Source organism: Colletes latitarsis, chromosome 12 (assembly GCF_051014445.1).
Source record: "Colletes latitarsis isolate SP2378_abdomen chromosome 12, iyColLati1, whole genome shotgun sequence".
Lineage (NCBI taxonomy): Eukaryota > Metazoa > Arthropoda > Insecta > Hymenoptera > Colletidae > Colletes > Colletes latitarsis.
The window spans coordinates 718,082-742,500 of record NC_135145.1 but is presented as its reverse complement, the minus strand read 5'-3'; positions in this window follow the sequence as shown (position 1 = coordinate 742,500).

Genomic DNA, 24,419 nt, shown 5'->3' with positions numbered 1-24,419 from the left:
CTGAAGCAGTCAATTAAACCTGGTTTCGATCAATATTTTAGAGGATAACACCGGTTAGGTCTGGGATAGGTCCGGGATATGCCCGCATCTGGCTCATGATTTTGCCTTCTTCGCATACTTGTTGGCCAGATCCTGGGTTTTTTTCCGGTTTGTATAACGCAGTAATGTGGTACCACACTGAAGCAGTCAATTAAACCTGGTTTCGATCAATATTTCAGAGGATAACACCGGTTAGGTCTGGGTTAGGTCCGGGATATGCCCGCATCTGGCTCATGATTTTGCCTTCTTCGCATACTTGTTGGCCAGATCCTGGGTTTTTTTCGTGTTTGAATCACGTAGTAATGTGGTACCACACTGAAGCAGTCAATTAAACCTGGTTTCGGTCAATATTTTAGAGGATAACAACGGTTACGTCTGGGATAGGTCCGGGATATGCCCGCATCTGGCTCATGATTTTGCCTTCTTCGCATAATTGTTGGCCAGATCCTGGGTTTTTTTCGTGTTTGAATAACGTAGTAATGTGGTAACACACTGAAGCAGTCAATTAAACCTGGTTTCGATCAATATTTCAGAGGATAACACCGGTTAGGTCTGGGTTAGGTCCGGGATATGCCCGCATCTGGCTCATGATTTTGCCTTCTTCGCATACTTGTTTGCCGGATCCTGGGTTCTTTTCGTGTTTGAATCACGTAGTAATGTGGTAACACACTGAAGCTGTCAATTAAACCTGGTTTCGATCAATATTTTAGAGGATAACACCGGTTAGGTCTGCGTTAGGTCCGGGATATGCCCGCATCTGGCTCATGATTTTGCCTTCTTCGCATACTTGTTTGCCGGATCCTGGGTTTTTTTCGTGTTTGAATCACGTAGTAATGTGGTAACACACTGAAGCTGTCAATTAAACCTGGTTTCGATCAATATTTTAGAGGATAACACCGGTTAGGTCTGGGTTAGGTCTGGGATATGCGCGCATCTGCCTTATACTTTCACCTTTTTCGCAAACTTGTTGGCCAGATCCTGGGTTTTTTCCGTGTTTGAATCACGTAGTAATGTGGTAACACACTGAAGCAGTCAATAAAACCTGGTTTCGATAAATATTTTAGAGGCTAACACCGGTTAGGTCTGGGTTAGGTCTGGGAAATGCGCGCATCTGGCTCATGATTTTGCCTTCTTCGCATACTTGTTGGCCAGATCCTGGGTTTTTTTCGTGTTTGAATCACGTAGTAATGTGGTAACACACTGAAGCAGTCAATTAAACCTGGTTTCGATCAATATTTCAGAGGATAACACCGGTTAGGTCTGGGTTAGGTCCGGGTTATGCCCGCATCTGGCTCATGATTTTGCCTTCTTCGCATACTTGTTGGCCAGATCCTGGGTTTTTTTCGTGTTTGAATAACGTAGTAATGTGGTAACACACTGAAGCTGTCAATTAAACCTGGTTTCGATCAATATTTTAGAGGATAACACCGGTTAGGTCTGGGATAGGTCCGGGATATGCCCGCATCTGGCTCATGATTTTGCCTTCTTCGCATACTTGTTGGCCAGATCCTGGGTTTTTTTCGTGTTTGAATAACGTAGTAATGTGGTAACACACTGAAGCAGTCAATTAAACCTGGTTTCGATCAATATTTCAGAGGATAACACCGGTTAGGTCTGGGTTAGGTCCGGGATATGCCCGCATCTGGCTCATGATTTTGCCTTCTTCGCATACTTGTTTGCCGGATCCTGGGTTTTTTCGTGTTTGAATCACGTAGTAATGTGGTAACACACTGAAGCTGTCAATTAAACCTGGTTTCGATCAATATTTTAGAGGATAACACCGGTTAGGTCTGGGTTAGGTCTGGGATTTGCGCGCATCTGGCTTATACTTTCGCCTTTTTCGCAAACTTGTTGGCCAGATCCCGGGTATTTTCCGTGTTTGAATCACGTAGTAATGTGGTAACACACTGAAGCAGTCAATTAAACCTGGTTTCAATCAATATTTCAGAGGATAACACCGGTTAGGTCTGGGTTAGGTCTGGGAAATGCGCGGATCTGGCTTATACTTACGCCTTCTTCGCATACTTGTTGGTCAGATCCTGGGTTTTTTTCGTGTTTGAATCACGTAGGAATGTGGTAACACACTGAAGCAGTCAATTAAACCTGGTTTCGATCAATATTTTAGAGGATAACACCGGTTAGGTCTGGGTTAGGTCTGGGATATGCGCGCATCTGGCTTATACTTTCGCCTTTTTCGCAAACTTGTTGGCCAGATCCTGGGTATTTTCCGTGTTTGAATCACGTAGTAATGTGGTAATACACTGAAGCAGTCAATAAAACCTGGTTTTGATCAATATTTTAGAGGATAACACCGGTTAGGTCTGGAATAGGTCCGGGATATGCCCGCATCTGGCTCATGATTTTGCCTTCTTCGCATACTTGTTGGCCAGATCCTGGGTTTTTTTCGTGTTTGAATCACGTAGTAATGTGGTAACACACTGAAGCAGTCAATAAAACCTGGTTTCGATCAATATTTTAGAGGATAACACCGGTTAGGTCTGGGATAGGTCCGGGATATGCCCGCATCTGGCTCATGATTTTGCCTTCTTCGCATACTTGTTGGCCAGATCCTGGGTTTTTTTCGTGTTTGAATAACGTAGTAATGTGGTAACACACTGAAGCAGTCAATTAAACCTGGTTTCGATCAATATTTCAGAGGATAACACCGGTTAGGTCTGGGTTAGGTCCGGGATATGCCCGCATCTGGCTCATGATTTTGCCTTCTTCGCATACTTGTTTGCCGGATCCTGGGTTTTTTCGTGTTTGAATCACGTAGTAATGTGGTAACACACTGAAGCTGTCAATTAAACCTGGTTTCGATCAATATTTTAGAGGATAACACCGGTTAGGTCTGGGATAGGTCCGGGATATGCCCGCATCTGGCTTATACTTTCGCCTTTTTCGCAAACTTGTTGGCCAGATCCTGGGTTTTTTTCGTGTTTGAATCACGTAGTAATGTGGTAACACACTGAAGCTGTCAATTAAACCTGGTTTCGATCAATATTTCAGAGGATAACACCGGCTAGGTCTGGGTTAGATCTGGGAAATGCGCGCATCTGGCTTATTCTTTCGCCTTTTTCGCATACTACTTGGCCAGATCCTGGGTTTTTTTCGTGTTTGAATCACGTAGGAATGTGGTAACACACTGAAACAGTCAATAAAACCTGGTTTCGATCAATATTTTAGAGGATAACACCGTTTAGGTCTGGGTTAGGTCCGGGATATGCCCGCATCTGGCTCATGATTTTGCCTTCTTCGCATACTTGTTGGCCAGATCCTGGGTTTTTTTCGTGTTTGAATCACGTAGTAATGTGGTAACACACTGAAGCAGTCAATTAAACCTGGTTTCGATCAATATTTCGGAGGATAACACCGGTTAGGTCTGGGTTAGGTCCGGTATATGCCCGCATCTGGCTCATGATTTTGCCTTCTTCGCATTCTTCTTGGCCAGATCCTGGGTTTTTTTCGTGTTTGAATAACGTAGTAATGTGGTAACACACTGAAGCTGTCAATTAAACTTGGTTTCGATCAATATTTTAGAGGATAACACCGGTTAGGTCTGGGTAAGGTCTGGGTTATGCCCGCATCTGGCTCATGATTTTGCATTCATCGCATACTTGTTGGCCAGATCCTGGGTTTTTTCCGTGTTTGAATCACGTAGTAATGTGGTAACACACTGAAGCAGTCAATTAAACCTGGTTTCGATCAATATTTTAGAGGATAACACCGGTTAGGTCTGGGTTAGGTCTGGGATTTGCGCGCATCTGGCTTATACTTTCGCCTTTTTCGCAAACTTGTTGGCCAGATCCTGGGTTTTTTCCCTGTTTGAATCACGTGGTAATGTGGTAACACACTGGAGCAGTCAATTAAACCTGGTTTCGATCAATATTTTAGAGGATAACACCGGTTAGGTCTGGGATAGGTCCGGGATATGCCCGCATCTGGCTCATGATTTTGCCTTCATCGCATACTTGTTGGCCAGATCCTGGGTTTTTTCCGTGTTTGAATCACGTAGTAATGTGGTAACACACTGAAGCAGTCAATTAAACCTGGTTTCGATCAATATTTCAGAGGATAACACCGGTTAGGTCTGGGTTAGGTCTGGGTTATGCCCGCATCTGGCTCATGATTTTGCCTTCTTCGCATACTTGTTGGCCAGATCCTGGGTTTTTTTCGTGTTTGAATCACGTAGTAATGTGGTAATACACTGAAGCAGTCAATAAAACCTGGTTTCGATCAATATTTTAGAGGATAACACCGGTTAGGTCTGGGTTAGGTCCGGGATATGCCCGCATCTGGCTCATGATTTTGCCTTCTTCGCATACTTGTTGGCCAGATCCTGGGTTTTTTTCGTGTTTGAATAACGTAGTAATGTGGTAACACACTGAAGCAGTCAATTAAACCTGGTTTCGATCAATATTTCAGAGGATAACACCGGTTAGGTCTGGGTTAGGTCCGGGATATGCCCGCATCTGGCTCATGATTTTGCCTTCTTCGCATACTTGTTTGCCGGATCCTGGGTTTTTTCGTGTTTGAATCACGTAGTAATGTGGTAACACACTGAAGCTGTCAATTAAACCTGGTTTCGATCAATATTTTAGAGGATAACACCGGTTAGGTCTGGGATAGGTCCGGGATATGCCCGCATCTGGCTTATACTTTCGCCTTTTTCGCAAACTTGTTGGCCAGATCCTGGGTTTTTTTCGTGTTTGAATCACGTAGTAATGTGGTAACACACTGAAGCTGTCAATTAAACCTGGTTTCGATCAATATTTCAGAGGATAACACCGGCTAGGTCTGGGTTAGATCTGGGAAATGCGCGCATCTGGCTTATTCTTTCGCCTTTTTCGCATACTACTTGGCCAGATCCTGGGTTTTTTTCGTGTTTGAATCACGTAGGAATGTGGTAACACACTGAAACAGTCAGTAAAACCTGGTTTCGATCAATATTTTAGAGGATAACACCGTTTAGGTCTGGGTTAGGTCCGGGATATGCCCGCATCTGGCTCATGATTTTGCCTTCTTCGCATACTTGTTGGCCAGATCCTGGGTTTTTTTCGTGTTTGAATCACGTAGTAATGTGGTAACACACTGAAGCAGTCAATTAAACCTGGTTTCGATCAATATTTCGGAGGATAACACCGGTTAGGTCTGGGTTAGGTCCGGTATATGCCCGCATCTGGCTCATGATTTTGCCTTCTTCGCATTCTTCTTGGCCAGATCCTGGGTTTTTTTCGTGTTTGAATAACGTAGTAATGTGGTAACACACTGAAGCTGTCAATTAAACTTGGTTTCGATCAATATTTTAGAGGATAACACCGGTTAGGTCTGGGTAAGGTCTGGGTTATGCCCGCATCTGGCTCATGATTTTGCCTTCATCGCATACTTGTTGGCCAGATCCTGGGTTTTTTCCGTGTTTGAATCACGTAGTAATGTGGTAACACACTGAAGCAGTCAATTAAACCTGGTTTCGATCAATATTTTAGAGGATAACACCGGTTAGGTCTGGGTTAGGTCTGGGATTTGCGCGCATCTGGCTTATACTTTCGCCTTTTTCGCAAACTTGTTGGCCAGATCCTGGGTTTTTTCCCTGTTTGAATCACGTGGTAATGTGGTAACACACTGGAGCAGTCAATTAAACCTGGTTTCGATCAATATTTTAGAGGATAACACCGGTTAGGTCTGGGATAGGTCCGGGATATGCCCGCATCTGGCTCATGATTTTGCCTTCATCGCATACTTGTTGGCCAGATCCTGGGTTTTTTCCGTGTTTGAATCACGTAGTAATGTGGTAACACACTGAAGCAGTCAATTAAACCTGGTTTCGATCAATATTTCAGAGGATAACACCGGTTAGGTCTGGGTTAGGTCTGGGTTATGCCCGCATCTGGCTCATGATTTTGCCTTCTTCGCATACTTGTTGGCCAGATCCTGGGTTTTTTTCGTGTTTGAATCACGTAGTAATGTGGTAATACACTGAAGCAGTCAATAAAACCTGGTTTCGATCAATATTTTAGAGGATAACACCGGTTAGGTCTGGGTTAGGTCCGGGATATGCCCGCATCTGGCTCATGATTTTGCCTTCTTCGCATACTTGTTGGCCAGATCCTGGGTTTTTTTCGTGTTTGAATCACGTAGTAATGTGGTAACACACTGAAGCTGTCAATTATACCTGGTTTCGATCAATATTTGAGAGGATAACACCGGTTAGGTCTGGGTTAGGTCTGGGTTATGCCCGCATCTGGCTCATGATTTTGCCTTCTTCGCATACTTGTTGGCCAGATCCTGGGTTTTTTTCGTGTTTGAATCACGTAGTAATGTGGTAATACACTGAAGCAGTCAATTAAACCTGGTTTCGATCAATATTTCAGGGGATAACACCGGTTAGGTCTGGGTTAGGTCTGGGTTATGCCCGCATCTGGCTCATGATTTTGCCTTCTTCGCATACTTGTTGGCCAGATCCTGGGTTTTTTTCGTGTTTGAATCACGTAGTAATGTGGTAATACACTGAAGCAGTCAATTAAACCTGGTTTGGATCAATATTTTAGAGGATAACACCGGTTAGGTCTGGGTTAGGTCTGGGATATGCGCGCATCTGGCTTATACTTTCGCCTTTTTCGCAAACTTGTTGGCCAGATCCTGGGTTTTTTCCGTGTTTGAATCACGTAGTAATGTTGTACCACACTGTGGCAGTCAATTAAACCTGGATTCGGACATTATTTTAGAGGATAACACCGGTTAGGTCTGGGTTAGGTCTGGGTTATGCCCGCATCTGGCTCATGATTTTGCCTTCATCGCATACTTGTTGGCCAGATCCTGGGTTTTTTCCGTGTTTGAATCACGTAGTAATGTGGTAACACACTGAAGCAGCCAATTAAAGTTGGTTTCGATCAATATTTTAGAGGATAACGCCGGTTAGGTCTGGGTTAGGTCTGGGAAATGCGCGCATCTGGCTTATACTTTCGCCTTCTTCGCATACTTGTTGGTCAGATCCTGGGTTTTTTTCGTGTTTGAATCACGTAGGAATGTGGTAACACACTGAAGCAGTCAATTAAACCTGGTTTCGATCAATATTTTAGAGGATAACACCGGTTAGGTCTGGGTTAGGTCCGGGATATGCCCGCATCTGGCTCATGATTTTGCCTTCTTCGCATACTTGTTGGCCAGATCCTGGGTTTTTTTCGTGTTTGAATCACGTAGTAATGTGGTAACACACTGAAGCTGTCAATTAAACCTGGTTTCGATCAATATTTTAGAGGATAACACCGGTTAGGTCTGGGTTAGGTCTGGGTTATGCCCGCATCTGGCTCATGATTTTGCCTTCTTCGCATACTTGTTGGCCAGATCCTGGGTATTTTCCGTGTTTGAATCACATAGTAATGTGGTAACACACTGAAGCAGTCAATTAAACCTGGTTTCGATCAATATTTTAGAGGATAACACCGGTTAGGTCTGGGTTAGGTCTGGGATTTGCGCGCATCTGGCTTATACTTTCGCCTTTTTCGCAAACTTGTTGGCCAGATCCCGGGTATTTTCCGTGTTTGAATCACGTAGTAATGTGGTAACACACTGAAGCAGTCAATTAAACCTGGTTTCAATCAATATTTCAGAGGATAACACCGGTTAGGTCTGGGTTAGGTCTGGGAAATGCGCGGATCTGGCTTATACTTACGCCTTCTTCGCATACTTGTTGGTCAGATCCTGGGTTTTTTTCGTGTTTGAATCACGTAGGAATGTGGTAACACACTGAAGCAGTCAATTAAACCTGGTTTCGATCAATATTTTAGAGGATAACACCGGTTAGGTCTGGGTTAGGTCTGGGATATGCGCGCATCTGGCTTATACTTTCGCCTTTTTCGCAAACTTGTTGGCCAGATCCTGGGTATTTTCCGTGTTTGAATCACGTAGTAATGTGGTAATACACTGAAGCAGTCAATAAAACCTGGTTTCGATCAATATTTTAGAGGATAACACCGGTTAGGTCTGGAATAGGTCCGGGATATGCCCGCATCTGGCTCATGATTTTGCCTTCTTCGCATACTTGTTGGCCAGATCCTGGGTTTTTTTCGTGTTTGAATCACGTAGTAATGTGGTAACACACTGAAGCAGTCAATAAAACCTGGTTTCAATCAATATTTTAGAGGATAACACCGGTTAGGTCTGGGATAGGTCCGGGATATGCCCGCATCTGGCTTATACTTTCGCCTTTTTCGCAAACTTGTTGGCCAGATCCTGGGTTTTTTTCGTGTTTGAATCACGTAGTAATGTGGTAACACACTGAAGCAGTCAACTAAACCTGGTTTCGATCAATATTTCAGAGGATAACACCGGTTAGGTCTGGGTTAGGTCCGGGTTATGCCCGCATCTGGCTCATGATTTTGCCTTCTTCGCATACTTGTTGGCCAGATCCTGGGTTTTTTTCGTGTTTGAATAACGTAGTAATGTGGTAACACACTGAAGCAGTCAATTAAACCTGGTTTCGATCAATATTTCAGAGGATAACACCGGTTAGGTCTGGGTTAGGTCCGGGATATGCCCGCATCTGGCTCATGATTTTGCCTTCTTCGCATACTTGATTGCCGGATCCTGGGTTTTTTCGTGTTTGAATCACGTAGTAATGTGGTAACACACTGAAGCTGTCAATTAAACCTGGTTTCGATCAATATTTTAGAGGATAACACCGGTTAGGTCTGGGATAGGTCCGGGATATGCCCGCATCTGGCTTATACTTTCGCCTTTTTCGCAAACTTGTTGGCCAGATCCTGGGTTTTTTTCGTGTTTGAATCACGTAGTAATGTGGTAACACACTGAAGCTGTCATTTAAACCTGGTTTCGATCAATATTTCAGAGGATAACACCGGTTAGGTCTGGGTTAGATCTGGGAAATGCGCGCATCTGGCTTATTCTTTCGCCTTTTTCGCATACTTCTTGGCCAGATCCTGGGTTTTTTTCGTGTTTGAATCACGTAGGAATGTGGTAACACACTGAAACAGTCAATAAAACCTGGTTTCGATCAATATTTTAGAGGATAACACCGTTTAGGTCTGGGTTAGGTCCGGGATATGCCCGCATCTGGCTCATGATTTTGCCTTCTTCGCATACTTGTTGGCCAGATCCTGGGTTTTTTTCGTGTTTGAATCACGTAGTAATGTGGTAATACACTGAAGCAGTCAATTAAACCTGGTTTGGATCAATATTTTAGAGGATAACACCGGTTAGGGCTGGGTTAGGTCTGGGTTATGCCCGCATCTGGCTCATGATTTTGCCTTCTTCGCATACTTGTTGGCCAGATCCTGGGTTTTTTTCGTGTTTGAATCACGTAGTAATGTGGTAATACACTGAAGCAGTCAATAAAACCTGGTTTCGATTAATATTTTAGAGAATAACACCGGTTTGGTCTGGGTTAGGTCTGGGTTATGCCCGCATCTGGCTCATGATTTTGCCTTCTTCGCATACTTGTTGGCCAGATCCTGGGTTTTTTTCGTGTTTGAATCACGTAGTAATGTGGTAACACACTGAAGCAGTCAATTAAAGTTGGTTTCGATCAATATTTTTGAGGATAACGCCGGTTAGGTCTGGGTTAGGTCTGGGAAATGCGCGCATCTGGCTTATACTTTCGCCTTCTTCGCATACTTGTTGGTCAGATCCTGGGTTTTTTTCGTGTTTGAATCACGTAGGAATGTGGTAACACACTGAAGCAGTCAATTAAACCTGGTTTCGATCAATATTTTAGAGGATAACACCGGTTAGGTCTGGGTTAGGTCCGGGATATGCCCGCATCTGGCTCATGATTTTGCCTTCTTCGCATACTTGCTGGCCAGATCCTGGGTTTTTTTCGTGTTTGAATCACGTAGTAATGTGGTAACACACTGAAGCTGTCAATTAAACCTGGTTTCGATCAATATTTTAGAGGATAACACCGGTTAGGTCTGGGTTAGGTCTGGGTTATGCCCGCATCTGGCTCATGATTTTGCCTTCTTCGCATACTTGTTGGCCAGATCCTGGGTATTTTCCGTGTTTGAATCACGTAGTAATGTGGTAACACACTGAAGCAGTCAATTAAACCTGGTTTCAATCAATATTTCAGAGGATAACACCGGTTAGGTCTGGGTTAGGTCTGGGAAATGCGCGGATCTGGCTTATACTTACGCCTTCTTCGCATACTTGTTGTCAGATCCTGGGTTTTTTTTGTGTTTGAATCACGTAGGAATGTGGTAACACACTGAAGCAGTCAATTAAACCTGGTTTCGATCAATATTTTAGAGGATAACACCGGTTAGGTCTGGGTGAGGTCTGGGATATGCGCGCATCTGGCTTATACTTTCGCCTTTTTCGCAAACTTGTTGGCCAGATCCTGGGTATTTTCCGTGTTTGAATCACGAAGTAATGTGGTAATACACTGAAGCAGTCAATAAAACCTGGTTTCGATCAATATTTTAGAGGATAACACCGGTTAGGTCTGGAATAGGTCCGGGATATGCCCGCATCTGGCTCATGATTTTGCCTTCTTCGCATACTTGTTGGCCAGATCCTGGGTTTTTTTCGTGTTTGAATCACGTAGTAATGTGGTAACACACTGAAGCAGTCAATAAAACCTGGTTTCGATCAATATTTTAGAGGATAACACCGGTTAGGTCTGGGATAGGTCCGGGATATGCCCGCATCTGGCTTATACTTTCGCCTTTTTCGCAAACTTGTTGGCCAGATCCTGGGTTTTTTTCGTGTTTGAATCACGTAGTAATGTGGTAACACACTGAAGCAGTCAATTAAACCTGGTTTCGATCAATATTTCAGAGGATAACACCGGTTAGGTCTGGGTTAGGTCCGGGTTATGCCCGCGTCTGGCTCATGATTTTGCCTTCTTCGCATACTTGTTTGCCGGATCCTGGGTTTTTTTCGTGTTTGAATCACGTAGTAATGTGGTAACACACTGAAGCTGTCAATTAAACCTGGTTTCGATCAATATTTTAGAGGATAACACCGGTTAGGTCTGGGATAGGTCCGGGATATGCCCGCATCTGGCTCATGATTTTGCCTTCTTCGCATACTTGTTGGCCAGATCCTGGGTTTTTATCGTGTTTGAATAACGTAGTAATGTGGTAACACACTGAAGCAGTCAATTAAACCTGGTTTCGATCAATATTTCAGAGGATAACACCGGTTAGGTCTGGGTTAGGTCCGGGATATGCCCGCATCTGGCTCATGATTTTGCCTTCTTCGCATACTTGTTTGCCGGATCTTGGGTTTTTTCGTGTTTGAATCACGTAGTAATGTGGTAACACACTGAAGCTGTCAATTAAACCTGGTTTCGATCAATATTTTAGAGGATAACACCGGTTAGGTCTGGGATAGGTCCGGGATATGCCCGCATCTGGCTTATACTTTCGCCTTTTTCGCAAACTTGTTGGCCAGATCCTGGGTTTTTTTCGTGTTTGAATCACGTAGTAATGTGGTAACACACTGAAGCTGTCAATTAAACCTGGTTTCGATCAATATTTCAGAGGATAACACCGGTTAGGTCTGGGTTAGATCTGGGAAATGCGCGCATCTGGCTTATTCTTTCGCCTTCTTCGCATACTTCTTGGCCAGATCCTGGGTTTTTTTCGTGTTTGAATCACGTAGGAATGTGGTAACACACTGAAACAGTCAATAAAACCTGGTTTCGATGAATATTTTAGAGGATAACACCGTTTAGGTCTGGGTTAGGTCCGGGATATGCCCGCATCTGGCTCATGATTTTGCCTTCTTCGCATACTTGTTGGCCAGATCCTGGGTTTTTTTCGTGTTTGAATCACGTAGTAATGTGGTAATACACTGAAGCAGTCAATTAAACCTGGTTTGGATCAATATTTTAGAGGATAACACCGGTTTGGTCTGGGTTAGGTCTGGGATATGCGCGCATCTGGCTTATACTTTCGCCTTTTTCGCAAACTTGTTGGCCAGATCCTGGGTTTTTTCCGTGTTTGAATCACGTAGTAATTTTGTACCACACTGTGGCAGTCAATTAAACCTGGATTCGGACATTATTTTAGAGGATAACACCGGTTAGGTCTGGGTTAGGTCTGGGTTATGCCCGCATCTGGCTCATGATTTTGCCTTCTTCGCATACTTGTTGGCCAGATCCTGGGTATTTTCCGTGTTTGAATCACATAGTAATGTGGTAACACACTGAAGCAGTCAATTAAACCTGGTTTCGATCAATATTTTAGAGGATAACACCGGTTAGGTCTGGGTTAGGTCTGGGATTTGCGCGCATCTGGCTTATACTTTCGCCTTTTTCGCAAACTTGTTGGCCAGATCCCGGGTATCTTCCGTGTTTGAATCACGTAGTAATGTGGTAACACACTGAAGCAGTCAATTAAACCTGGTTTCAATCAATATTTCAGAGGATAACACCGGTTAGGTCTGGGTTAGGTCTGGGAAATGCGCGGATCTGGCTTATACTTACGCCTTCTTCGCATACTTGTTGTCAGATCCTGGGTTTTTTTTGTGTTTGAATCACGTAGGAATGTGGTAACACACTGAAGCAGTCAATTAAACCTGGTTTCGATCAATATTTTAGAGGATAACACCGGTTAGGTCTGGGTGAGGTCTGGGATATGCGCGCATCTGGCTTATACTTTCGCCTTTTTCGCAAACTTGTTGGCCAGATCCTGGGTATTTTCCGTGTTTGAATCACGTAGTAATGTGGTAATACACTGAAGCAGTCAATAAAACCTGGTTTCGATCAATATTTTAGAGGATAACACCGGTTAGGTCTGGAATAGGTCCGGGATATGCCCGCATCTGGCTCATGATTTTGCCTTCTTCGCATACTTGTTGGCCAGATCCTGGGTTTTTTTCGTGTTTGAATCACGTAGTAATGTGGTAACACACTGAAGCAGTCAATAAAACCTGGTTTCGATCAATATTTTAGAGGATAACACCGGTTAGGTCTGGGATAGGTCCGGGATATGCCCGCATCTGGCTTATACTTTCGCCTTTTTCGCAAACTTGTTGGCCAGATCCTGGGTTTTTTTCGTGTTTGAATCACGTAGTAATGTGGTAACACACTGAAGCAGTCAATTAAACCTGGTTTCGATCAATATTTCAGAGGATAACACCGGTTAGGTCTGGGTTAGGTCCGGGTTATGCCCGCATCTGGCTCATGATTTTGCCTTCTTCGCATACTTGTTTGCCGGATCCTGGGTTTTTTTCGTGTTTGAATCACGTAGTAATGTGGTAACACACTGAAGCTGTCAATTAAACCTGGTTTCGATCAATATTTTAGAGGATAACACCGGTTAGGTCTGGGATAGGTCCGGGATATGCCCGCATCTGGCTCATGATTTTGCCTTCTTCGCATACTTGTTGGCCAGATCCTGGGTTTTTATCGTGTTTGAATAACGTAGTAATGTGGTAACACACTGAAGCAGTCAATTAAACCTGGTTTCGATCAATATTTCAGAGGATAACACCGGTTAGGTCTGGGTTAGGTCCGGGATATGCCCGCATCTGGCTCATGATTTTGCCTTCTTCGCATACTTGTTTGCCGGATCTTGGGTTTTTTCGTGTTTGAATCACGTAGTAATGTGGTAACACACTGAAGCTGTCAATTAAACCTGGTTTCGATCAATATTTTAGAGGATAACACCGGTTAGGTCTGGGATAGGTCCGGGATATGCCCGCATCTGGCTCATGATTTTGCCTTCTTCGCATACTTGTTGGCCAGATCCTGGGTTTTTTTCGTGTTTGAATCACGTAGTAATGTGGTAACACACTGAAGCAGTCAATTAAACCTGGTTTCGATCAATATTTCAGAGGATAACACCGGTTAGGTCTGGGTTAGGTCCGGTATATGCCCGCATCTGGCTCATGATTTTGCCTTCTTCGCATTCTTCTTGGCCAGATCCTGGGTTTTTTTCGTGTTTGAATAACGTAGTAATGTGGTAACACACTGAAGCTGTCAATTAAACCTGGTTTCGATCAATATTTTAGAGGATAACACCGGTTAGGTCTGGGTAAGGTCTGGGTTATGCCCGCATCTGGCTCATGATTTTGCCTTCATCGCATACTTGTTGGCCAGATCCTGGGTTTTTTCCGTGTTTGAATCACGTAGTAATGTGGTAACACACTGAAGCAGTCAATTAAACCTGGTTTCGATCAATATTTTAGAGGATAACACCGGTTAGGTCTGGGTTAGGTCTGGGATTTGCGCGCATCTGGCTTATACTTTCGCCTTTTTCGCAAACTTGTTGGCCAGATCCTGGGTTTTTTCCGTGTTTGAATCACGTAGTAATTTTGTACCACACTGTGGCAGTCAATTAAACCTGGATTCGGACATTATTTTAGAGGATAACACCGGTTAGGGCTGGGTTAGGTCTGGGTTATGCCCGCATCTGGCTCATGATTTTGCCTTCTTCGCATACTTGTTGGCCAGATCCTGGGTTTTTTTCGTGTTTGAATCACGTAGTAATGTGGTAATACACTGAAGCAGTCAATAAAACCTGGTTTCGATTAATATTTTAGAGAATAACACCGGTTTGGTCTGGGTTAGGTCTGGGTTATGCCCGCATCTGGCTCATGATTTTGCCTTCTTCGCATACTTGTTGGCCAGATCCTGGGTTTTTTTCGTGTTTGAATCACGTAGTAATGTGGTAACACACTGAAGCAGTCAATTAAAGTTGGTTTCGATCAATATTTTTGAGGATAACGCCGGTTAGGTCTGGGTTAGGTCTGGGAAATGCGCGCATCTGGCTTATACTTTCGCCTTCTTCGCATACTTGTTGGTCAGATCCTGGGTTTTTTTCGTGTTTGAATCACGTAGGAATGTGGTAACACACTGAAGCAGTCAATTAAACCTGGTTTCGATCAATATTTTAGAGGATAACACCGGTTAGGTCTGGGTTAGGTCCGGGATATGCCCGCATCTGGCTCATGATTTTGCCTTCTTCGCATACTTGCTGGCCAGATCCTGGGTTTTTTTCGTGTTTGAATCACGTAGTAATGTGGTAACACACTGAAGCTGTCAATTAAACCTGGTTTCGATCAATATTTTAGAGGATAACACCGGTTAGGTCTGGGTTAGGTCTGGGTTATGCCCGCATCTGGCTCATGATTTTGCCTTCTTCGCATACTTGTTGGCCAGATCCTGGGTATTTTCCGTGTTTGAATCACATAGTAATGTGGTAACACACTGAAGCAGTCAATTAAACCTGGTTTCGATCAATATTTTAGAGGATAACACCGGTTAGGTCTGGGTTAGGTCTGGGATTTGCGCGCATCTGGCTTATACTTTCGCCTTTTTCGCAAACTTGTTGGCCAGATCCCGGGTATCTTCCGTGTTTGAATCACGTAGTAATGTGGTAACACACTGAAGCAGTCAATTAAACCTGGTTTCAATCAATATTTCAGAGGATAACACCGGTTAGGTCTGGGTTAGGTCTGGGAAATGCGCGGATCTGGCTTATACTTACGCCTTCTTCGCATACTTGTTGTCAGATCCTGGGTTTTTTTTGTGTTTGAATCACGTAGGAATGTGGTAACACACTGAAGCAGTCAATTAAACCTGGTTTCGATCAATATTTTAGAGGATAACACCGGTTAGGTCTGGGTGAGGTCTGGGATATGCGCGCATCTGGCTTATACTTTCGCCTTTTTCGCAAACTTGTTGGCCAGATCCTGGGTATTTTCCGTGTTTGAATCACGTAGTAATGTGGTAATACACCGAAGCAGTCAATAAAACCTGGTTTCGATCAATATTTTAGAGGATAACACCGGTTAGGTCTGGAATAGGTCCGGGATATGCCCGCATCTGGCTCATGATTTTGCCTTCTTCGCATACTTGTTGGCCAGATCCTGGGTTTTTTTCGTGTTTGAATCACGTAGTAATGTGGTAACACACTGAAGCAGTCAATAAAACCTGGTTTCGATCAATATTTTAGAGGATAACACCGGTTAGGTCTGGGATAGGTCCGGGATATGCCCGCATCTGGCTTATACTTTCGCCTTTTTCGCAAACTTGTTGGCCAGATCCTGGGTTTTTTTCGTGTTTGAATCACGTAGTAATGTGGTAACACACTGAAGCAGTCAATTAAACCTGGTTTCGATCAATATTTCAGAGGATAACACCGGTTAGGTCTGGGTTAGGTCCGGGTTATGCCCGCATCTGGCTCATGATTTTGCCTTCTTCGCATACTTGTTTGCCGGATCCTGGGTTTTTTTCGTGTTTGAATCACGTAGTAATGTGGTAACACACTGAAGCTGTCAATTAAACCTGGTTTCGATCAATATTTTAGAGGATAACACCGGTTAGGTCTGGGATAGGTCCGGGATATGCCCGCATCTGGCTCATGATTTTGCCTTCTTCGCATACTTGTTGGCCAGATCCTGGGTTTTTTTCGTGTTTGAATAACGTAGTAATGTGGTAACACACTGAAGCAGTCAATTAAACCTGGTTTCGATCAATATTTCAGAGGATAACACCGGTTAGGTCTGGGTTAGGTCCGGGATATGCCCGCATCTGGCTCATGATTTTGCCTTCTTCGCATACTTGTTTGCCGGATCCTGGGTTTTTTCGTGTTTGAATCACGTAGTAATGTGGTAACACACTGAAGCTGTCAATTAAACCTGGTTTCGATCAATATTTTAGAGGATAACACCGGTTAGGTCTGGGATAGGTCCGGGATATGCCCGCATCTGGCTTATACTTTCGCCTTTTTCGCAAACTTGTTGGCCAGATCCTGGGTTTTTTTCGTGTTTGAATCACGTAGTAATGTGGTAACACACTGAAGCTGTCAATTAAACCTGGTTTCGATCAATATTTCAGAGGATAACACCGGTTAGGTCTAGGTTAGATCTGGGAAATGCGCGCATCTGGCTTATTCTTTCGCCTTCTTCGCATACTTCTTGGCCAGATCCTGGGTTTTTTTCGTGTTTGAATCACGTAGGAATGTGGTAACACACTGAAACAGTCAATAAAACCTGGTTTCGATCAATATTTTAGAGGATAACACCGTTTAGGTCTGGGTTAGGTCCGGGATATGCCCGCATCTGGCTCATGATTTTGCCTTTTTCGCAAACTTGTTGGCCAGATCCTGGGTTTTTTCCGTGTTTGAATCACGTAGTAATGTGGTAACACACTGAAGCAGTCAATAAAACCTGGTTTCGATCAATATTTTAGAGGATAACACTGGTTAGGTCTGGGTTAGGTCTGGGATTTGCGCGCATCTGGCTTATACTTTCGCCTTTTTCGCAAACTTGTTGGCCAGAGCCTGGGTTTTTTCCGTGTTTGATCACGTAGTAATGTGGTAAAACACTGAAGCAGACAATAAAACCTGGTTTCGATCAATATTTTAGAGGATAACACCGGTTAGGTCTGGGTTAGGTCTGGGTTATGCCCGCATCTGGCTCATGATTCTGCCTACTTCGCATACTTGTTGGCCAGATACTGGGGTTTTTTCGTGTTTGAATCACGTAGTAATGTGGTAACACACTGAAGCAGTCAATTAAACCTGGTTTCGATCAATATTTTAGAGGATAACACCGGTTAGGTCTGGGATAGGTCCGGGATATGCCCGCATCAGGCTTATACTTTCGCCTTTTTCGCAAACTTGTTGGCTAGATCCTGGGTTTTTTTCCGGTTTGAATAACGCAGTAATGTGGTACCACACTGAAGCAGTCAATTAAACCTGGTTTCGAACAATATTTCAGAGGATAACACCGGTTAGGTCTGGGTTAGGTCCGGGATATGCCCGCATCTGGCTCATGATTTTGCCTTCTTCGCATACATGTTGGCCAGATCCTGGGTTTTTTTCGTGTTTGAATCACGTAGTAATGTGGTACCACACTGAAGCAGTCAATTAAACTTGGTTTCGGTCAATATTTTAGAGGATAACAACGGTTACGTCTGGGATAGGTCCGGGATATGCCCGCATCTGGCTCATGATTTTGCCTTCTTCGCATACTTGTTGGCCAGATCCTGGGTTTTTTTCGTGTTTGAATAACGTAGTAATGTGGTAACACACTGAAGCAGTCAATTAAACCTGGTTTCGATCAATATTTCAGAGGATAACACCGGTTAGGTCTGGGTTAGGTCCGGGATATGCCCGCATCTGGCTCATGATTTTGCCTTCTTCGCATACTTGTTTGCCGGATCCTGGGTTTTTTTCGTGTTTGAATCACGTAGTAATGTGGTAACACACTGAAGCTGTCAATTAAACCTGGTTTCGATCAATATTTTAGAGGATAACACCGGTTAGGTCTGGGTTAGGTCTGGGTTATGCCCGCATCTGGCTCATGATTTTGCCTTCTTCGCATACTTGTTTGCCGGATCCTGGGTTTTTTTCGTGTTTGAATCACGTAGTAATGTGGTAACACACTGAAGCTGTCAATTAAACCTGGTTTCGATCAATATTTTAGAGGATAACACCGGTTAGGTCTGGGTTAGGTCTGGGATATGCGCGCATCTGGCTTATACTTTCGCCTTTTTCGCAAACTTGTTGGCCAGATCCTGGGTTTTTTTTGTGTTTGAATCACGTAGGAATGTGGTAACACACTGAAGCAGTCAATTAAACCTGGTTTCGATCAATATTTTAGAGGATAACACCGGTTAGGTCTGGGTGAGGTCTGGGATATGCGCGCATCTGGCTTATACTTTCGCCTTTTTCGCAAACTTGTTGGCCAGATCCTGGGTATTTTCCGTGTTTGAATCACGTAGTAATGTGGTAATACACTGAAGCAGTCAATAAAACCTGGTTTCGATCAATATTTTAGAGGATAACACCGGTTAGGTCTGGAATAGGTCCGGGATATGCCCGCATCTGGCTCATGATTTTGCCTTCTTCGCATACTTGTTGGCCAGATCCTGGGTTTTTTTCGTGTTTGAATCACGTAGTAATGTGGTAACACACTGAAGCAGTCAATAAAACCTGGTTTCGATCAATATTTTAGAGGATAACACCGGTTAGGTCTGGGATAGGTCCGGGATATGCCCGCATCTGGCTTATACTTTCGCCTTTTTCGCAAACTTGTTGGCCAGATCCTGGGTTTTTTTCGTGTTTGAATCACGTAGTAATGTGGTAACACACTGAAGCAGTCAATTAAACCTGGTTTCGATCAATATTTCAGAGGATAACACCGGTTAGGTCTGGGTTAGGTCCGGGTTATGCCCGCATCTGGCTCATGATTTTGCCTTCTTCGCATACTTGTTTGCCGGATCCTGGGTTTTTTTCGTGTTTGAATCACGTAGTAATGTGGTAACACACTGAAGCTGTCAATTAAACCTGGTTTCGATCAATATTTTAGAGGATAACACCGGTTAGGTCTGGGATAGGTCCGGGATATGCCCGCATCTGGCTCATGATTTTGCCTTCTTCGCATACTTGTTGGCCAGATCCTGGGTTTTTATCGTGTTTGAATAACGTAGTAATGTGGTAACACACTGAAGCAGTCAATTAAACCTGGTTTCGATCAATATTTCAGAGGATAACACCGGTTAGGTCTGGGTTAGGTCCGGGATATGCCCGCATCTGGCTCATGATTTTGCCTTCTTCGCATACTTGTTTGCCGGATCCTGGGTTTTTTCGTGTTTGAATCACGTAGTAATGTGGTAACACACTGAAGCTGTCAATTAAACCTGGTTTCGATCAATATTTTAGAGGATAACACCGGTTAGGTCTGGGATAGGTCCGGGATATGCCCGCATCTGGCTCATGATTTTGCCTTCTTCGCATACTTGTTGGCCAGATCCTGGGTTTTTTTCGTGTTTGAATCACGTAGTAATGTGGTAACACACTGAAGCAGTCAATTAAACCTGGTTTCGATCAATATTTCAGAGGATAACACCGGTTAGGTCTGGGTTAGGTCCGGTATATGCCCGCATCTGGCTCATGATTTTGCCTTCTTCGCATTCTTCTTGGCCAGATCCTGGGTTTTTTTCGTGTTTGAATAACGTAGTAATGTGGTAACACACTGAAGCTGTCAATTAAACCTGGTTTCGATCAATATTTTAGAGGATAACACCGGTTAGGTCTGGGTAAGGTCTGGGTTATGCCCGCATCTGGCTCATGATTTTGCCTTCATCGCATACTTGTTGGCCAGATCCTGGGTTTTTTCCGTGTTTGAATCACGTAGTAATGTGGTAACACACTGAAGCAGTCAATTAAACCTGGTTTCGATCAATATTTTAGAGGATAACACCGGTTAGGTCTGGGTTAGGTCTGGGATTTGCGCGCATCTGGCTTATACTTTCGCCTTTTTCGCAAACTTGTTGGCCAGATCCTGGGTTTTTTCCGTGTTTGAATCACGTAGTAATTTTGTACCACACTGTGGCAGTCAATTAAACCTGGATTCGGACATTATTTTAGAGGATAACACCGGTTAGGGCTGGGTTAGGTCTGGGTTATGCCCGCATCTGGCTCATGATTTTGCCTTCTTCGCATACTTGTTGGCCAGATCCTGGGTTTTTTTCGTGTTTGAATCACGTAGTAATGTGGTAATACACTGAAGCAGTCAATAAAACCTGGTTTCGATTAATATTTTAGAGAATAACACCGGTTTGGTCTGGGTTAGGTCTGGGTTATGCCCGCATCTGGCTCATGATTTTGCCTTCTTCGCATACTTGTTGGCCAGATCCTGGGTTTTTTTCGTGTTTGAATCACGTAGTAATGTGGTAACACACTGAAGCAGTCAATTAAAGTTGGTTTCGATCAATATTTTTGAGGATAACGCCGGTTAGGTCTGGGTTAGGTCTGGGAAATGCGCGCATCTGGCTTATACTTTCGCCTTCTTCGCATACTTGTTGGTCAGATCCTGGGTTTTTTTCGTGTTTGAATCACGTAGGAATGTGGTAACACACTGAAGCAGTCAATTAAACCTGGTTTCGATCAATATTTTAGAGGATAACACCGGTTAGGTCTGGGTTAGGTCCGGGATATGCCCGCATCTGGCTCATGATTTTGCCTTCTTCGCATACTTGCTGGCCAGATCCTGGGTTTTTTTCGTGTTTGAATCACGTAGTAATGTGGTAACACACTGAAGCTGTCAATTAAACCTGGTTTCGATCAATATTTTAGAGGATAACACCGGTTAGGTCTGGGTTAGGTCTGGGTTATGCCCGCATCTGGCTCATGATTTTGCCTTCTTCGCATACTTGTTGGCCAGATCCTGGGTATTTTCCGTGTTTGAATCACATAGTAATGTGGTAACACACTGAAGCAGTCAATTAAACCTGGTTTCGATCAATATTTTAGAGGATAACACCGGTTAGGTCTGGGTTAGGTCTGGGATTTGCGCGCATCTGGCTTATACTTTCGCCTTTTTCGCAAACTTGTTGGCCAGATCCCGGGTATCTTCCGTGTTTGAATCACGTAGTAATGTGGTAACACACTGAAGCAGTCAATTAAACCTGGTTTCAATCAATATTTCAGAGGATAACACCGGTTAGGTCTGGGTTAGGTCTGGGAAATGCGCGGATCTGGCTTATACTTACGCCTTCTTCGCATACTTGTTGTCAGATCCTGGGTTTTTTTTGTGTTTGAATCACGTAGGAATGTGGTAACACACTGAAGCAGTCAATTAAACCTGGTTTCGATCAATATTTTAGAGGATAACACCGGTTAGGTCTGGGTGAGGTCTGGGATATGCGCGCATCTGGCTTATACTTTCGCCTTTTTCGCAAACTTGTTGGCCAGATCCTGGGTATTTTCCGTGTTTGAATCACGTAGTAATGTGGTAATACACCGAAGCAGTCAATAAAACCTGGTTTCGATCAATATTTTAGAGGATAACACCGGTTAGGTCTGGAATAGGTCCGGGATATGCCCGCATCTGGCTCATGATTTTGCCTTCTTCGCATACTTGTTGGCCAGATCCTGGGTTTTTTTCGTGTTTGAATCACGTAGTAATGTGGTAACACACTGAAGCAGTCAATAAAACCTGGTTTCGATCAATATTTTAGAGGATAACACCGGTTAGGTCTGGGATAGGTCCGGGATATGCCCGCATCTGGCTTATACTTTCGCCTTTTTCGCAAACTTGTTGGCCAGATCCTGGGTTTTTTTCGTGTTTGAATCACGTAGTAATGTGGTAACACACTGAAGCAGTCAATTAAACCTGGTTTCGATCAATATTTCAGAGGATAACACCGGTTAGGTCTGGGTTAGGTCCGGGTTATGCCCGCATCTGGCTCATGATTTTGCCTTCTTCGCATACTTGTTTGCCGGATCCTGGGTTTTTTTCGTGTTTGAATCACGTAGTAATGTGGTAACACACTGAAGCTGTCAATTAAACCTGGTTTCGATCAATATTTTAGAGGATAACACCGGTTAGGTCTGGGATAGGTCCGGGATATGCCCGCATCTGGCTCATGATTTTGCCTTCTTCGCATACTTGTTGGCCAGATCCTGGGTTTTTTTCGTGTTTGAATAACGTAGTAATGTGGTAACACACTGAAGCAGTCAATTAAACCTGGTTTCGATCAATATTTCAGAGGATAACACCGGTTAGGTCTGGGTTAGGTCCGGGATATGCCCGCATCTGGCTCATGATTTTGCCTTCTTCGCATACTTGTTTGCCGGATCCTGGGTTTTTTCGTGTTTGAATCACGTAGTAATGTGGTAACACACTGAAGCTGTCAATTAAACCTGGTTTCGATCAATATTTTAGAGGATAACACCGGTTAGGTCTGGGATAGGTCCGGGATATGCCCGCATCTGGCTTATACTTTCGCCTTTTTCGCAAACTTGTTGGCCAGATCCTGGGTTTTTTTCGTGTTTGAATCACGTAGTAATGTGGTAACACACTGAAGCTGTCAATTAAACCTGGTTTCGATCAATATTTCAGAGGATAACACCGGTTAGGTCTAGGTTAGATCTGGGAAATGCGCGCATCTGGCTTATTCTTTCGCCTTCTTCGCATACTTCTTGGCCAGATCCTGGGTTTTTTTCGTGTTTGAATCACGTAGGAATGTGGTAACACACTGAAACAGTCAATAAAACCTGGTTTCGATCAATATTTTAGAGGATAACACCGTTTAGGTCTGGGTTAGGTCCGGGATATGCCCGCATCTGGCTCATGATTTTGCCTTTTTCGCAAACTTGTTGGCCAGATCCTGGGTTTTTTCCGTGTTTGAATCACGTAGTAATGTGGTAACACACTGAAGCAGTCAATAAAACCTGGTTTCGATCAATATTTTAGAGGATAACACTGGTTAGGTCTGGGTTAGGTCTGGGATTTGCGCGCATCTGGCTTATACTTTCGCCTTTTTCGCAAACTTGTTGGCCAGAGCCTGGGTTTTTTCCGTGTTTGATCACGTAGTAATGTGGTAAAACACTGAAGCAGACAATAAAACCTGGTTTCGATCAATATTTTAGAGGATAACACCGGTTAGGTCTGGGTTAGGTCTGGGTTATGCCCGCATCTGGCTCATGATTCTGCCTACTTCGCATACTTGTTGGCCAGATACTGGGGTTTTTTCGTGTTTGAATCACGTAGTAATGTGGTAACACACTGAAGCAGTCAATTAAACCTGGTTTCGATCAATATTTTAGAGGATAACACCGGTTAGGTCTGGGATAGGTCCGGGATATGCCCGCATCAGGCTTATACTTTCGCCTTTTTCGCAAACTTGTTGGCTAGATCCTGGGTTTTTTTCCGGTTTGAATAACGCAGTAATGTGGTACCACACTGAAGCAGTCAATTAAACCTGGTTTCGAACAATATTTCAGAGGATAACACCGGTTAGGTCTGGGTTAGGTCCGGGATATGCCCGCATCTGGCTCATGATTTTGCCTTCTTCGCATACATGTTGGCCAGATCCTGGGTTTTTTTCGTGTTTGAATCACGTAGTAATGTGGTACCACACTGAAGCAGTCAATTAAACTTGGTTTCGGTCAATATTTTAGAGGATAACAACGGTTACGTCTGGGATAGGTCCGGGATATGCCCGCATCTGGCTCATGATTTTGCCTTCTTCGCATACTTGTTGGCCAGATCCTGGGTTTTTTTCGTGTTTGAATAACGTAGTAATGTGGTAACACACTGAAGCAGTCAATTAAACCTGGTTTCGATCAATATTTCAGAGGATAACACCGGTTAGGTCTGGGTTAGGTCCGGGATATGCCCGCATCTGGCTCATGATTTTGCCTTCTTCGCATACTTGTTTGCCGGATCCTGGGTTTTTTTCGTGTTTGAATCACGTAGTAATGTGGTAACACACTGAAGCTGTCAATTAAACCTGGTTTCGATCAATATTTTAGAGGATAACACCGGTTAGGTCTGGGTTAGGTCTGGGTTATGCCCGCATCTGGCTCATGATTTTGCCTTCTTCGCATACTTGTTTGCCGGATCCTGGGTTTTTTTCGTGTTTGAATCACGTAGTAATGTGGTAACACACTGAAGCT